The sequence below is a fragment of the Antechinus flavipes genome, chromosome 6 (assembly GCF_016432865.1).
Source record: "Antechinus flavipes isolate AdamAnt ecotype Samford, QLD, Australia chromosome 6, AdamAnt_v2, whole genome shotgun sequence".
Classification (NCBI taxonomy): Eukaryota; Metazoa; Chordata; class Mammalia; order Dasyuromorphia; family Dasyuridae; genus Antechinus; species Antechinus flavipes.
Window position 1 is genome coordinate 130,198,762 of NC_067403.1, and position 16,238 is coordinate 130,214,999.

Here is a 16,238-nt window from a genome sequence, read left to right on the forward strand (position 1 = left end):
TTCAGCATAAGTTCATGTAAATCTTTTCAGACCTTTATAAAATTATTTTGTTCATCAATAATATTCCATTATTTTCATATACCATAAGTTATTCAGCCATTTCCAATTCTTTGCTACCACAAAAAGAGCTGCTACAAGGATTTTTGCACGAGTGGGTCCTTTCCCCTTCTTTATGATTTCCTTGGAATACAGATTTAGTAATAGTATTACTGGGTCTAAGGATATACACAGTTTTATAACCCTTTGGGCATAGTTCCAGATAGCTTTCCAGAATGATTGGATCATTTCATAACTCTACCAACAATGCATTAGAGTCCTAATTTTCTCACATCCTTTTTCTCACATCCTCTCCAAAATTTATCATTATATTTTCCTGTCATCTTAGCTAATCTGAGAGGTATGAGGTAGTACCTCAAGAGTTTTTTAAATTTACATTATTCTAATCATTAATGATTTAGTTCATTCACAACTCTACCAACAATACATCAATGTCCCAGTTTTCCTGCATCCTCTCCAACATTCATCATTACTTTTTCCTGTCATCTTAGCTAACCTGACAGGTGCGTAGTGATATCTCAGAGTTGTTTTAATTTGCATTTCTCTGATCAATAGTGATTTTGGAACACTCTTTCATATGAGTAGAAATAGTTTCAATTTCAAAATCTGAAAATTGTCTGTTCATATGCTTTGATCAATTGGAGAATGGCTTGATTTCTTATAGAGTCAATTTTCTATTTTGGAAATGAGGCCTTTAACTGTAAAAATGTTTTCTCAGTTTATTGCTTCCCTTCTAATCTTGTTTGCATTAGTTTTGTTTGTATAAAGGCTTTTTAATTTGATGTATTCAAAATGATCTATTTTGTGATCAATAATGATCTCTAGTTCTTCTTTGGTCACATATTCCTACCTCCTCCATAAGTCTGAGAGGTAAACTATCCTATGTTCCTCTAATTTATTTATGATCTCATTCATTTTGCCTAAATCATGGACCCATTTTGATCTTATCTTGGTAAATGGTGTTGTGTCGGGCCATGCCTAATTTCTGCCATACTAATTTCCAGTTTTTCCAGAAGTTTTTGTCAAATAATGAATTCTTATCTCAAAAGTTGGGATCTTTGGGTTTGTCAAACACTAGAATGCTATAGTTATTGACTATTTTGTCCTGTGAACCTAACCTATTCCACTGATCAACTAATCTGTTTCTTAGCCAATACCAAATGGCTTTGGTTTCTGCTGCTTTATAATATAGTTTTAGGTCAGTTATAGTTAGGCCACTTTCATTTGATTTTTTTTTCATTAATTCCCTTGAAATTCTCGACTTTTTGTTCTTCCAGATGAATTTTATTATTTTTTCTAGGTCATTGAAATAGTTTCTTGGGAGTCTGATTGGTATAGCACTAAATAAATAGATTAGTTTAGGGAGTATTGTCACTTTTATTATATTTGCTCAGCCTATCCAAGAGCACTTGATATTTTTCCAATTATTTAAATCTGACTTTATTTGTGTGGAAAGTGTTTTGTAATTTTGCTCATATAATTCCTGACTTTCCTTTGGTAAATAGATTTCCAAATATTTTATGCTATCGACAGTTATTTTGAATGGAATTTCTTTTTGTATCTCTTGCTGTTGGATTTTGTTGGTGATGTATAAAAATGCTGAGGATTTTTGTGGATTTATTTTGTATCCTGCAACTTTGCTGAAGTTGTGAATTATTTCTAATAGCTTTTTAGTAGACTCTCTGGGATTCTCTAAGTATACCATCATATCATCTGCAAAGAGTGATAGTTTGGTTTCCTCATTATCTACTTTAATTCCTTTAATCCCTTTCTCAATTCTTATTGCTGAGATAGAGTTTCTAATACAATATTGAAAAATAATGGTGATAGTGGGCAACCTTGTTTCACTCCTGATCTTACTGGGGAAGGTTTCAGTTTATTTCCATTACATATGATGTTTACTGATGGTTTTAAATATATGCTCCTAACCATTTTAAGGAAAAGTCCATTTATTCCTATACTCTCATGTGTTTTTATTAGGAATGGATGTTGGATTTTATCAAATGCTTTTTCTGCATCTATTGAAATGATAATATGGTTTTTGTTAATTTGGTTATTTTGGTTAATTTGGTAATTTTTGGTTATTAAATCAATTATGTTAATAGTTTTCCTAATATTGAACCAGTTCTGCATTCCTGGTATAAATACTTGATCATGGTGTATTATCCTGGGGATGATTTTCTGTAATCTTTTTGCTAATATTTTATTTAAGATTTTAGCATCAATATTCATTAGGGAGATTGGTCTATAATTTTCTTTCTCTGTTTTCAACCTACCTGGTTTGGGTATCAGTACATATCTGTGTCATAAAAGGAATTTGGTAGGACTCCTTCATTCCCTGTTTTCTTCAAATAGTTTATATAACATTGGAGTTAATTGTTCTTTAAATGTTTGGTAGAATTCACATGTAAATCCATCTGGTCCTGAGGATTTTTTTTTAAGGAAGTTGATTAATAGCTTGTTCTATTTCTTTTTCTAAGATGGGACTGTTTAACCAATTTACTTCTTCCTCTGTTAATCTGAGCAAGCTATATTTTTGAAGGTATTCTTCCATTTCATTTAAGTTATCAAATTTATTGGCATAAAATTGGGCAAAGTAACTCCTAATTATTGCTCTAATTTCCCCTTCATTAGTGGCGAGTTCTCCCTTTTCATTTTTAAGACTAACAATTTGATTTTCCACTTTCCTTTTTTATATCACATTTACTAAGGATTTGTCTATTTTGTTGGTTTTTTCATAAGACCAACTCTTAGTTTTATTAATTCAATAGTTTTTTTTTACTTTCAATTTTATTAATCTCTCATTTTATTTTTAGAATTTCAAGTTTAGTGTTTGATTGGGGGGTTTTAATTTGTTCCTTTTCTAGCATTTTTAGTTGCAAGCCCAATTCATTGACCTTCTCTTTCTCTATTTTATGCAAGTAGGACTCTAGAAATATAAAATTTCCCCTTATTACTGCTTTGGCTGAATTCCACACATTTTGCTATGACATCTCATTATTGTCATTTTCTTGGATGAAGTTATTAATTATGCCTATGATTTGCTGTTTTACCCAATCATTCTTTAATATGAGATTATTTAGTTTCCAAATATTTTTTGGTCTATTTTCCCCTGGCTTTTTACTGAATGTAATTTTCATTGCATCGTGGTCTGAAAAGGATGCATTTACTATTTCAGCCTTACTGCATTTGAGTTTGAGGTTCTTATGTCCTAATATTTGGTCAATTTTTGCATGGGTTTCATGAACTGCTGAGAAGAAAATATACTCCTTTCTGTCTCCATTTAGTTTTCTCCAGAGATGTATCATATCTAACTTTTCTAGTATTCTATTTACCTCTTTGACTTTTTTCTTATTTATTTTGTGGTTTGATTTATCTAATTCTGAGAGTGTAAGGTTGAGTTTTGCTGTCTATTTCTTCTTGCTGGTCTCTTAATTTCTCTTTTAATAAGTTAGATGCTACACCACTTGGTGCATATATGTTTAATATTGATATTGCTTCATCATCTATGCCACCCTTTAACAAGATGATATAATGCCCTTCCTTATCTTTTTTAATTAGATCAATTTTTCTTTTTGCTTGATCTGAGATCAGGATGGCTAATCCTCCTTTTTTGACTTCATCTGAAGCATAGTAGATTCTGCTCTAATCTTTTACCTTTACTCTGTATGTATCACCCTGCTTCCGGTATGTTTCCTTTAAACAACATATTGTAGGATTCTGGTTTTTAATCCAGTCTGCTGACTGCTTCCTCTTTATGGGGGAGTTTATCCCATTCACATTTATGGTTACGAGTACCAATCCTGTATTGCTTGCCACCTTGTTAACCCCATGCTTATGCTTTTCTCCTTTTCTTCCTCCTTTTCCCCTTACTCCCCTCCCCAGTATTAAATGTGTGAGCACCATTGCTTCTCATAGCCTTCCCTTTTTAGTATCCCTCCCCCTGTAATTTTCTTCTCTAAAATATAATGTTCTCTGAGAGCAGGTTTCTTGGGGAGCTTTTGGGAGCAGCCTTCCTTTCAGTTCAGTGTAATCACCCCAAGTGCAGCCAGGAGTTAAAGTCCAGATCCTTTATTTTCTCTTTCCAAGTATTGTCTCCTTCCTTGGGCCTGTTTAGCTTTCTTAGAGGCCTATCTCTCGCCTTGGTTCCAAGTGCTCTTGCTGCTAGTCCTTTGCCTCTGCCAGCTTCAGCCTCTCTTTCTCTGAATGTCTCTAGCCAGCACAAAGGTGGAAGTTGGAATGAATGTGATTCTGCCTCTGAGAGTGGGCTTGTGGACTTCTATCTTGTGAATCTCATGGACTGAATCTTGGTTGAGGCTCCTAGTTTATATATGCTCTCTTAAAAGTGTGAATCTTGTGGAACTGTTGTAAGTACTAAGTATATCTAGAGAACTGTTAAGTACCATGCTAAATTAAATAATTATTGTCTCTATCAATTCCACAGTCCATAGTACCTTGTAAGAATTCTAACACCCCCCCCTCCCCTTTATAGTTCCTCCCCCTATCTTACTCCTTTTCCTCACAATTTCTGTATTCCCTTCCACTTAGCTTACTCCTTCACTTTTCACTTTTCCCCTCTCACTTTTCAATGAGGTGGAAGAAGTTTCACCATAAGTCAAATATGTCTAATATTTTTCTCTTTAAGCCAATTCCAATGAGAATAAGATACACACTATGTCATCCCTTCCATTCTTTTTTTCAGATATAATAGGTTTCCTTTGCCTCTTTGTGAGATGTTGTTCCCCCCACTTTACCCCTTTTCTGTTACAATTTCCTTTCCATCTCTAGTTTCTAGAACAAATTATACATGTGTTCTTTATATATATTTATAGCAGAAATATAGTTCCCAAGATTTCTTTTTGCCTTTTTAAGTTTCTCTTGAGTTCTATATTTGGAGATCAAACTTTCTGTTTAGTTCTGGTTTTTTCATCAGAAGTAGATGAAATCCACTTATTTTGTTGAATGTTCATCTTCCCTGGAAAAAAAAGCTCATTTTGGCTGGGTAAGTTATTTTTGGCTGCATACCAAGTTCCTTAGTTTTTCAGAATATCAGATTCCAGGCCTTTTGATCCTTTAATTGCTAGATCCTGGATAATCCTTATTGTGGCTCCTCTATATTTGAATTGATTTTTTTCTAGCAGCTTGTAATATTTTCCCTTGGTTTGATAGTTCTGGAATGTAGCCACTATATTTCTTGGAGTTTTGTTTTTAGGGTCCTTTTCAGTAGGTGATCAATGAATTCTTTCAATGTCTATTTTTACCCTTTATTTCTATAACTTCTGGGCAGTTCTCTTTGATAATTTCCTGGAAAATAGTATCCACGCTCTTTTTTCATCATATTTTTCAGGGAGTTCAATAATTCTCAAATTGTCTCTTCTAGATCTATTTTCCAGGTCTGTTATTTTTCCAAGAAGGTGTTTGACATTTTTTCCCCATTGTTTCATTTTTTTTGGTTTTGCTTGACTGATTCTTGGTTATTCAGTCCTCGAGTTATTCAATTCCTTTTGTTCAATTCTGATTTTCAATGAATCATTTTCTTCACTCACTTTTTAAAATATCTTTTTCTAATTGTCCAATTGAGTTTTTAAGTGAGTTGTTTTGTTCTATGGGATTTTTTTCCATTTTGCCAATTTTATTTTTTAGAGAGCTATTTTCTTTTTCCAATTCACTAATTCTTTTTTTCAAGGATTTGATTTCTTTATCCACTCTATCTTTAAATGAGTGGGATGACTTATCTAGATTCTTGCCAAGCTTCCCTTTCCTTTTCCCATTTTTCTTCTAGCTCTCTTGTGAGACCCTTTTTAATTTCTTCTATGAGAGTGTTGTGTTTTGAAGACCAGATCATATACCCTTTTGGGGATTCATCTGGAGACAGTCTGTTTTTAGTCTTCTCAGGGTTTAAAGTCTGCTCTCTATCCATATAGAAGCTATCAATAGTTAGAGTCCATTTTAATTTTTTGCTCATTTTGTCAAAGAAGAATCAAAGAAAACAAATTCACAAAAAACCAAATGAAGTCTGTTTTTTTTGGTGGTGGTGGGTGGCTGGATGGTATTCCCCAGCTTCCTCTACAGACTGGGGGGTGGAGGGGCACAGCAGTGAGGCACTAGCAGGATAGCAATAGCTGCACTGTGTCTGCACTCTGAGACTTTGAGAGCATGTTGAGACACTTTGGATTGGTGTGGCCAGGTCCCGAGAGACTCTAGCTTTTTGGAGTTATAGTCTTTATCTCCTGTGTTTACAGATCCTCTGCTGATCTACTGACTTGCTGCCAGGGCAAATTATCCACACTATGGTAAAGATCTCCCTCCAGAGACAGCTGATATCACACCCCACTTCCCTCAGTCAGCTCTGTACTCTCACTGTCTGCTGTGCTGCTGCTACCTGCCTTCAGTCTGTGCTTCATCTAACCATCCTTACCCGTGAGCAAAACAGATCTTTTCTGGCGAATTTCAAGGATATCTTCTGTTGGTAATTATTTGTGTGTGTGTGTGTGTGTGTGTGTGTGTGTGTGTGTGTGTGTGTGTGTTTCAGTTAATTCTGAGGTCTTGTCATGAAATAAATTCTGAGAGCAAAGAAAAAGATTAAGTAGATGTCCTCTTCACTATCTTGGCCAGAAGTCCCAAAAGTTTTTTAATTTAGTGGAATCAAAGTTATTCGTTTTGCCTTTCAAAATATTCTCTAGTTAATCTTTGGTCATAAATTCTTCCCCTTTCTAAAGGTCTGCTAGGTTAATTATCCTTTGCTCTCCTGATTTATGGTATCATCCTTTATGCCCAAATCATGTACCCATTTTGATCTTATTTTAGTATGGGATGTGAGATATAGGTCTATACTGAGTTTCTGACATAATATTTTCCAGTGTTTCCCAGCAATATTTGTCAAATAATGAGTTCTTGTTCCAAAAGCTGGAGTTTGGGATTTATCAAATTCTAGATTACTTTAGGCCTTGATTCAATTCTTTTTTTTTTTTTTATTAAAGCTTTTTATTTTCAAAACATATAGATAGATAATTTTTCAACATTGATCCTTACAAAACCTTGTGTTTCAAATTTTTCCCTCCTTCCCCCCATCCCCTCCTCTAAATGGCAAGTAATCTAATATATTTTAAACACGTTAACGCAAATATACGTATACATAATTATATTATGATCTTGCTGCACAAGAAAAATCAGATCAAAAAGAAAAAAAATGAGAAATAAAACAACAAAAAGAGTGAAAATGCTATGTTGTCATCCACACTCAGTTCCTATAGTCCCCTCTCTGAGTGTAAATGGCTCTGTTTATCATAGGATCATTGGAACTGGCCTCAATTATCTCATTGTTGGAGTCACATCCATCAGAATCGATCATCATATATTCATGTTGTTGCCATGTACAATGATCTCCTGGTACTACTCACTTCATTTAGCTTCAGTTCCTGTAAGTCTCTTCAGGCCTCTCTGGAATCATCCTGCTGATCGTTTCCTATAGAACAATAATATTCCATGATATTCATATACCATAACTTATTCAGCCATTCTCCAACTGATAGGCATATACTTAGCTTCCTATTTCTTGCCACTACAAAAAGTGCTGTCACAAACATTTGTGTACATGTGGGTTCCTTTCCCTCCTTTAAGATCTCTTTGAGATATAAGCCCAGGAGAAACACTAATAGATCAAAGGTATGGACAGTTTGATAGCTCTTTTGGCATAGTTCCAAATTGCTCTCCAGAATGGCTGGATGTTCACAATTCCACTAACAATGTATTGGTATCCAAGTTTTCCTACATCTCCTCCAACATTTGTCATTATCTTTTCCTGTCATCTTAGCCAATCTGAGAGGTGTGTACTGGTGTCTCAGAGTTGTCTTAATTTGCATTTCTCTGATCAATAGTGATTTAGAGCACCTTTTCATATGACTAGAAATGATTTTAATTTATAATTAAATTGTCTGTTCATATATTTTGGCCATTTAGCAATTGGAGAATGTCTCGAATTCTGATAAATTTGAGTCAATTATATATTTTAAAATGAGGCCTTTAATCAGAATACTTAAATGTCAAAATGTTTTCCCAATTTATTGTTTCTCTTTTAATCTAGTCTGTATTAGTTTTATCTGCATAAAATCTTTTTAACAGTATAATAAAAATATCTATTTTGGTGTTTAATAATGAATTTCACTTTTTCTTTGGTCACAAATTATTTCTTCCTCCACAAATCTGAGAGGTACATTATCCTATGTTCTTCTAATTTACTTATAATATCACTATGTCTAAATCATCAACCCATTTTGATCTTAACTTGCTATAGGGTTTTAGGTGTGAGTCAGTGCCTCCTTTCTGCTATACTACTTTCCAATTTTCCCAACATTTTTTGTCAAATTCTTATCCCAAAAGCTGGGGTCTTTGAGTTTGTCAAACACTAGATTGCTATATACATTGATTATTTTTTACTCTGAACCTAGCCTATTCCACTGATTGCCTACTCTGTTTCTTAGCCAGTACCAAATGGTTTTGATGACCATTGTTTATAATATAGTTTTAGCTCGGGCATAGCTAGGCCACAGCTACATTTATTGGCATTTTTTTCATTAATTCCCATGAAAGTTTTGATCTTTTGTTCTTCCAGATAGACTATTATTATTTTTTCTAGATCTGTAAAATAATTTCTTGGGAGTTCGCTATCACACTAAATAAGTAGACTAATTTAAGTAGTATTGTCATTTTTATTATATTTGCTTGGCTTACCCATGAGCATATGATATTTTCCAACTGATTAGATCTAATTTTATTTGTGAGGAAAGTATTTTGTAGTTGTGTTCATATAGTTCGTGTCTTTCCCTTGGAAGATAGACTCTCAAATATTTTATATTATCAACAATTATTTTAAATGGGATTTGTCTTTATATCTCTTGCTGCTGGACTTTGTTGGTAATATATAAAAATGCTGATGATTTATGCAGATTTATTTTGTATCCTGAAACTTTGCTAAAGTTGTGAATTGTTTCTAGCAGTTTTTTAGTTGATTCTCTACAGTTCTCTTAAGAATACCATCACATAATCTGCAAAGAATGATTATTTGGTTTCCTCATTACCTACTCTAATTCCTTTCATCTCTTTTTCGTCTCTTATTGCCAATGCTAACATTTCTAATACAATACGGAATAGTAATGGTGATAGTGGGCAACCTTGTTTCACTCCTGATCTTATTGGGAATGTTTCTAATTTGTTCCCATTATATATGATGCTTGTTGATGGTTTTAAATAAATGCTACTGATCATTTTAAGGAAAAGTTCATTTATTCCTATACTCTTTAGTGCTTTTAATAGGAATGCATGTTGGAGTTTATCAAGTGCTTTTTCTGCATCTATTGAGATAATCATATGACTTTTGTTTGTTTGGTTATTGATATAGTCAACTTTCCTAATATTGAACCAGCGCTGCATTCCTGGTGTAAATCCTACTTGGGCATAGTGAATTATCCTGGGGATGACTTTCTGTTATCTCTTTTATAATATTTTATTTTAGATTTTTGCATCAAGATTTCTCTGTATTCACCTTACCTGATTTAAGTATCAACACCATTTCTGTGTCATAAAAGGCATTTGGTAGAAGTCCTTCTTTTCCTATTTTTTCAAAGTTTATATAATATTGGAATTAATTGTTCTTTAAATGTGTGGTGAAATTAACATATAAATCTATCTGGCCCTGGAGATTTTTTCTAAAATGGGACTATTTAATTAATTTATTTCCTCTTCTGGTATCCTGGGTAATCTTTATTTTTGTAGACATTCCTCCATTTCCCTTAGATTAACAAATTTATAGACATATAGTTGGGCAAATAACTTCTAATGGTTGTTTTAATTTCCTCTTCATTGGTGGAAAGTTTTCTCTTTTCTTTTTTGAGACTAATAATTTGATTTTCTTATTTCCTTTTTCTAATCAAATTATACCAAAATTTGTGTATTTTGTTGTTTTTTCATAAAGTCAGCTCTAATTTATTTTATTAATTCAATAGTTTTTTTCAATTTTATTAATCTCCCCTTTTATTTTCAGAATTTTAAATTTGGTATTTAATTGAAGGTTTTTTATTTGTTTTTAACTAGCTTTTTAAATTGTAAGCCCAATTCATTTATCTTCTCTTCCTCTATTTTATGCAAGTAAGCATCTAGAAATATAAATGTTCTGCTAATAACCACTTTGGCTGCATCCCACAAATTTTGGTACATTGTCTCATTATTGTCATTCTCTTGGACAAAGTTATTGGTTATGTCTATCATTTGTTGTTTCACCCATTCATTCTTTAGGATTAGATTATTTAGTTTCCAATTAAATTTTGGTCTATTTTCCCTTGGCATGTGATTTTTATTTCATCATGATGTAAAAAAAAATGCATTCATTATTTCTGCCTTTCTGCATTTGATTTTAAGATTTGATGTCCTAATACATGGTAATTTTTGCATAGATTCTGTGAACCACCAAGAAAAACATATACTCCTTTCTGTCTCCATTTGATTTTCTCCAAAGATCTATCATACCTAACTTTTCTAAAATTCTGTTTACCTCTTTAACTTCTTTTTTATTTATTTTGTGGTTCAATATATCTAATTCTGAGAGAGCAAGGTTGGAATCCCCTACTAGTATAGTTTTGCTTTCTATTTCTTCGTGCAGCTCTCTTAACTTCTCCTCTAGAAATTTGGATGCTATGCCACTTGGTGCATATATGTTTAGTATTGATATTGCTTCATTATCTATATATCATAGATAATGTAAGATATAGTTTCCTTTCTTATCTCTTTTAATAAGATCTATTTTTGCTTTGCTTGATCTGAGATCAGGATCTCTATCCCTGCTTTTCTTACTTTACCGGAAGCATAATATATTCTGCTCCAGTCTTTTACCTTTACTCTGTATCACTCTGCTTTAAATGTGTTTCTTATAAACAATATATTGGAGGATTCTGGCTTTTAATCTAGTCTGCTATCTGCTTCCATTTTATTGGAGAGTTCCTCCTATTCACATTCACAGTTATAATAACTAATTCTGAATTTGCTGCCATCTTATTTATCCCATTTTGCTTTTCTCTTTCACCCTTCCTCCCTCCCCAGTATTTTGCTTCTGATCATCATTTCCCTCAAACAGCCTTACGCCTTTAAAGTCCCTCCCCTTTTTTTACACCTTTCCCCTACTACTTCTGTTTTTCCTTCTATTAGCCTTCCTCTTTCTTTTTGTCTTTCCCTTTCCACTTCCCTATAAGGTGAGACAAGTTTCTCTATGAAACCAAATATGCCTGATATTCTCTTTGAGCCAAATCTGATGAGAGTAAGATTCACACAAAGTTTATCCCCTTCCCTTCTAACAATTACAATTCTCAATTATAATAGGTTATCTTTACCTCTTCTTGAGATATCATTTCCCTCATTTTACCTACATTTTCTCTTTTTCCAGCATAATCTCCTTTCTTCTAGTTTCTTTTTCATAGTGTCATATTAAAATCAATCTATACCTGCATTCTCTATGTGCATAACAGAAATATAATTCTCAAGAGCTCTTTGTTTTTTACCTCTTTATGATCCTCTTATGTTCTGCATTTGGAAATCAAATTTTTTATTCAGCTTTGTTTTTTTCACCAGAAATAAATGAAATTTGTTTATATCCTTGAATGTCCATCTTCTTCCCTGAAATACAACACTCATTTTAGCTGGATAGTTTATTCTTGGCTGTAATCCAAGTTCCTTTGCCTTTTGGAATATCAGTTTCCAGGTCCTTTGATATTTTAAAGTGGCAGCTGCTAGTTCCTTGGTAATTCTGATTGTGACTCCTCAATATTTAAATTGTTTCTTTCTGGCTGCTTGCAATATTTTTTTTTGGTTCAATAGTTCTGGTATTTCTTGGAGTTTTCAGTTTTGGGTTTCTTTCAGAAGATGATTTGTGAATTCTTTCAAGGGTTATTTTACATTCTGATTCTAGGATCTCAGGGCAGTTTTCCTTTATGATTTCCTGAAAGATAATGTCTAGGCTCTTTTTTTTTTCATCATGACTTTCAGGAAGTCCCATAAGCTTTAGATTGTCTTTCCTCAATCTCTTTTCCAGGTCAGTTTTCCTAGGAGGTATTCCATATTTTTTTTCTATTTTTTTTCATTTTTTGGTTTTGTTTGACCAATTTTTATAGCCTAATTGAGTCATTCACTTCCATTTATTCAATTCTAATTTTTAGTGTATTATTTTCTTTGTTACCTTTTTATTTTTTTTTCAATTCTTTTTGTATTTGGCTAACTGAATTGTTTTGTTCATTGCATTTCTTTCATTTCCCAAATTCTGTTTTTTCAGAAACAGATATGAAAAAAAAGATATCTATTTTGTAAGGAGTTGTATGCTTTTCCACCACCCCTTGACTTCTCAGGAAGATCAAGAGCCCTTAGCAGGGATGGAGAGCCAAACACTGTCAGTAGGGTTCCTTTCACTGGACTAAAGGTTCTTATATTTCCCCCAGGGTTTCCCCACTATTTGTGGTCCTCTACAAAGAGATCTAGAAGTTTCCATCACTGCTGTTGATTCAGAAGTTCTGCCTCTTTAATGCTGGCATCAGGGCTAACACTTGGGCCAGGCAGAAGCTGGGACTTGTTGGCTTGGCCTGTGATGGAATTGCATGCTGGGCTCTCACCTTGGTTCCACAGATCTTTTATGCTGACCTTCCAGGTCCTCTTTGATATTTCTGGGCTGAGAGATCTGGAAGCCAACAGTATTGTTGATTATTCAGAGTTTGGGATAGAGTTGGGTCTGGGATTGTGCTTGATTTCCAATCTGGTGTCACAGACCTTTTATGCTGACCTTTAAAATTGCCTTCATCTGGAAAATGTTTTACCCCATCTTTTTGGGTGTTCTGATGTTCTGAAATTTGTTTAGAGTCATTTTTAAAGGAATTTGGAAAGAGTGGAGCCAAGATGGCAGGGAACACACACACATTCTAAGTTCCCTTTCTACCCTCACTACTAATTACCAAATTCAGCCACAGAAATAGTGTTTGACTGGTAAAATCCAAGAATATTGGGAGTACAACAGATTACCAGCCAAAGATAATCTGGAAGATCCCCAGAAAAGATTTGTCCTGATTGGCGGGAGCAGGGCAGTGCAGGCCGGGAGGCAGAACCAGCGGCTAGCACACTGAGTAGATGGGGGCAGGGTAGTCTCTGTGGGTGGAAAATTTGCAGGGAGGACTCTACCACAGGTTGGTTGCTCTGCTTTAGTTGCAAAGTAGTAGAGAGCTGAAAAATTAAAGCCAAAAATAATACTCAAAAAAAAAATGCCAGAATCTAAAAGGATCTGGCTACACCCACCCAACACGGGATGTGACAGCACAGACCAAAGCACAGTAGTGCAGCCTCATTCTACAGCACAGGGCTTTTGCCTGGGGCAGTCACACTTCTGATCACTAGAGGGCTCTGCCCAGGTCAGTCACAAATCTGCACAGCAGGGGAGCTCTGCCTAGGGCAATAGAACTTCTGCATTATGGCTGCCCTTCCCAGGGCAGAGACACTCCCACAGTTCAGCCGCTCATAGCAGACCATTTTCAGTACAGCTACTGTCCATATATCTATCCCTGCTCTGCAGAAGAAGCTGGTAATCTCCTTGCCCTAAGGACTTTGTAAAAAATGAGTAAAAAAGCCAAGAATGCACTAATAATTGATAGCTTCAAAACAGAAAAAAAGCAGGTTTTCAACCCCAAGGAGACTAATAAGAGACAGTCTCCCAACAAAACCCCAAAGGGAATGTAATGTGATCCCAATCACACAAGGCTCTTCTGGAAGAAATTATAAAAGATCTTAAAGAGAGCTAGAAGAAAAATGGGGAAAGGAAAGAGAAGCTTTGCAAGAGAGTTTGGAAAAAGCTTATAATTCACTGAAAGAAAAATTTGATAAAGTGGAAAAAAGAAAACAACTTCCTGAAATGTGAATTGGAAAAGGTAAAGAACTCCCAGGGAGTGCAAGGAAACATAATTTGTGAGTTGGAAAAGATAAAGAACTCCCAGGAAAGTAGGATTTGTGAATTGGAAAAAGAAAATAACTCAGTAAAAAAAAAATTAGTGAAATGGAAAAAAATTCCATAGAGCAAAGGAACTCATTTAAAAACAATTGGACATATACAAAAAGAAGTAAAAAACACTAATGAAGAACATAATTCATTAAAAATCAGAACTGAATAAATAGAAATTAATGATTTGTTGAGACATCAAGAATCAGTCAAGCAAAACCAAAAAAAAAAAAAAAAGAAAAATATTAAATATCTAATTGGAAAAACAACAGACTTGGAAAATAGATCTAGGAGAGATAATCTAAGGATTATTGGACTTCCTGAAAATTATGATGAAAAAAAGAGCTTAGACATTATTTTACAGGAAATCATCAAAGAGAACTGCCCGAAGGCAAAATAGACATTGAAAGAATTCATCAAACACATTCTGAAAGAGACCCTAAAATAAAAACTCCAAGGAATATTGTGGTTAAATTTTAGAACTATCACACTAAGGAAAAAATATCACAGGCAGCCAGAAAAAAAACAATTCAAATATTGAGGAGCCACAATAAGGATCACTCAGGGTCTAGCTGGTTCCACATTAAAGTATCGAAGGGCCTGAAATCTGATATTCTGAAAGGCAAAAGAACTTGGAATTCAGCCAAGAATAAGCTACCCAGCTATGCTGAGCATTTTCTTTCAGGGAAAATGATGGATATTTAATGAAACAAGTGAATTCCATTTATTTCTAATGAAAAAACCAGAACTAAACAAAAAAATTTGACCTCCAAATATAGGACTCAAGAGAAGCAGAAAAAGATAAAAAGAACTCTTGAGAACTATATTTCTGTTATGGACATATATAAAGAGTACATGTATAATTTGATTTTACCGATATAATATAAAAAAGGGAAGTAGAAAAGGAAAGGGGGTAGGATAGAGAAAGTAAATTAGCATATCTGGTTTACAAAGAAACTTCTCTCACCTCATTAAAAAGTGAGAGAGGAAAGGGGAAAAAGAAAAAAGTAATAAGGGAAAAATATAAGAAAGGGAAAGGAATTCAAAGGGGGTGAGGGAATTCTAAAGAGGGAGAGCTGCATGAGGCAAGTGGTGGAAAGGGGTAAGGAGAATAAGAAAAAGAAAAGCATTATCTGGGGATAATAAGATGGCAGAAAATGCAGAATTAGTAATTTTAACCATAAATATGAACTCCCCCATAAAGTGGAGATGGATTGCAGACTGGATAAAAAGCCAGAACCCTATAATATGTTGTTTACAGGAAACACATTTAAAGCAGGGAGATACATACAGAGTAAAGGTAAAAGGCTGGAGCAGAATCTGTTATGCTTCAGGTGAAGTAAAAATGCAGGAGTAGCCATCCTGATCTCAGATCAAGCAAAAGCAAAAATTGATCTAATTAAAAGAGGTAAGGAAGGAAACTATGTCTTGCTAAAGGGTAGCATAGACAATGAAGCAATATCAATACTAAAAATATATATACCAAATGGTATAGCATCTCACTTCCTAAAGAGAAGTTAAGAGAGTTGCAAGAAGAAATAGACAGCAAAACTATAATAGTGGGAGATCTCAACCTTGCATAAATAAGAAAGAAATCAAAGAGGTAAATAGAATATTAGAAAAGTTAGATATGATACATCTCTGGAGAAAACTAAATGGAGAAAGAAAGGAGTATACTTTCTTCTCAGCAGTTCATGGAACGTATACAAAAATTGACCATATATTAGGACAAAAAGCTAGGCTTAAATAGACCAAAAAGTAATTGGAAAATAAATAATCTTATCCTAAAGAATGAGTGGGTGAAACAGCAAGTCATAGACACAATTAATTATTTCACCCAATGGCTTAGCTGTACCTGATCTAAAATTATATTATAAAGCAGCAGTCACCAAAACCATTTGGTATTGCTTAGGAAATAGATTAGTTGATCAGTGGAATAGGTTAGGTTCACAAGACAGAATAGTCAACTATAGCAATCTAGTGTTTGACAAACCCAAAGATCCTAACTTTTGGGATAAGAATTCATTATTTGATAAAAACTGCTGGGATAACTGGAAATTAGTATGGCAGAAATTAGGCATGGACCCACGCTTAAAACCGTATACCAAGATAAGATCAAAATGGGTCCATGATCTAGGCATAAAGAATGAGATCATAAATAAATTAG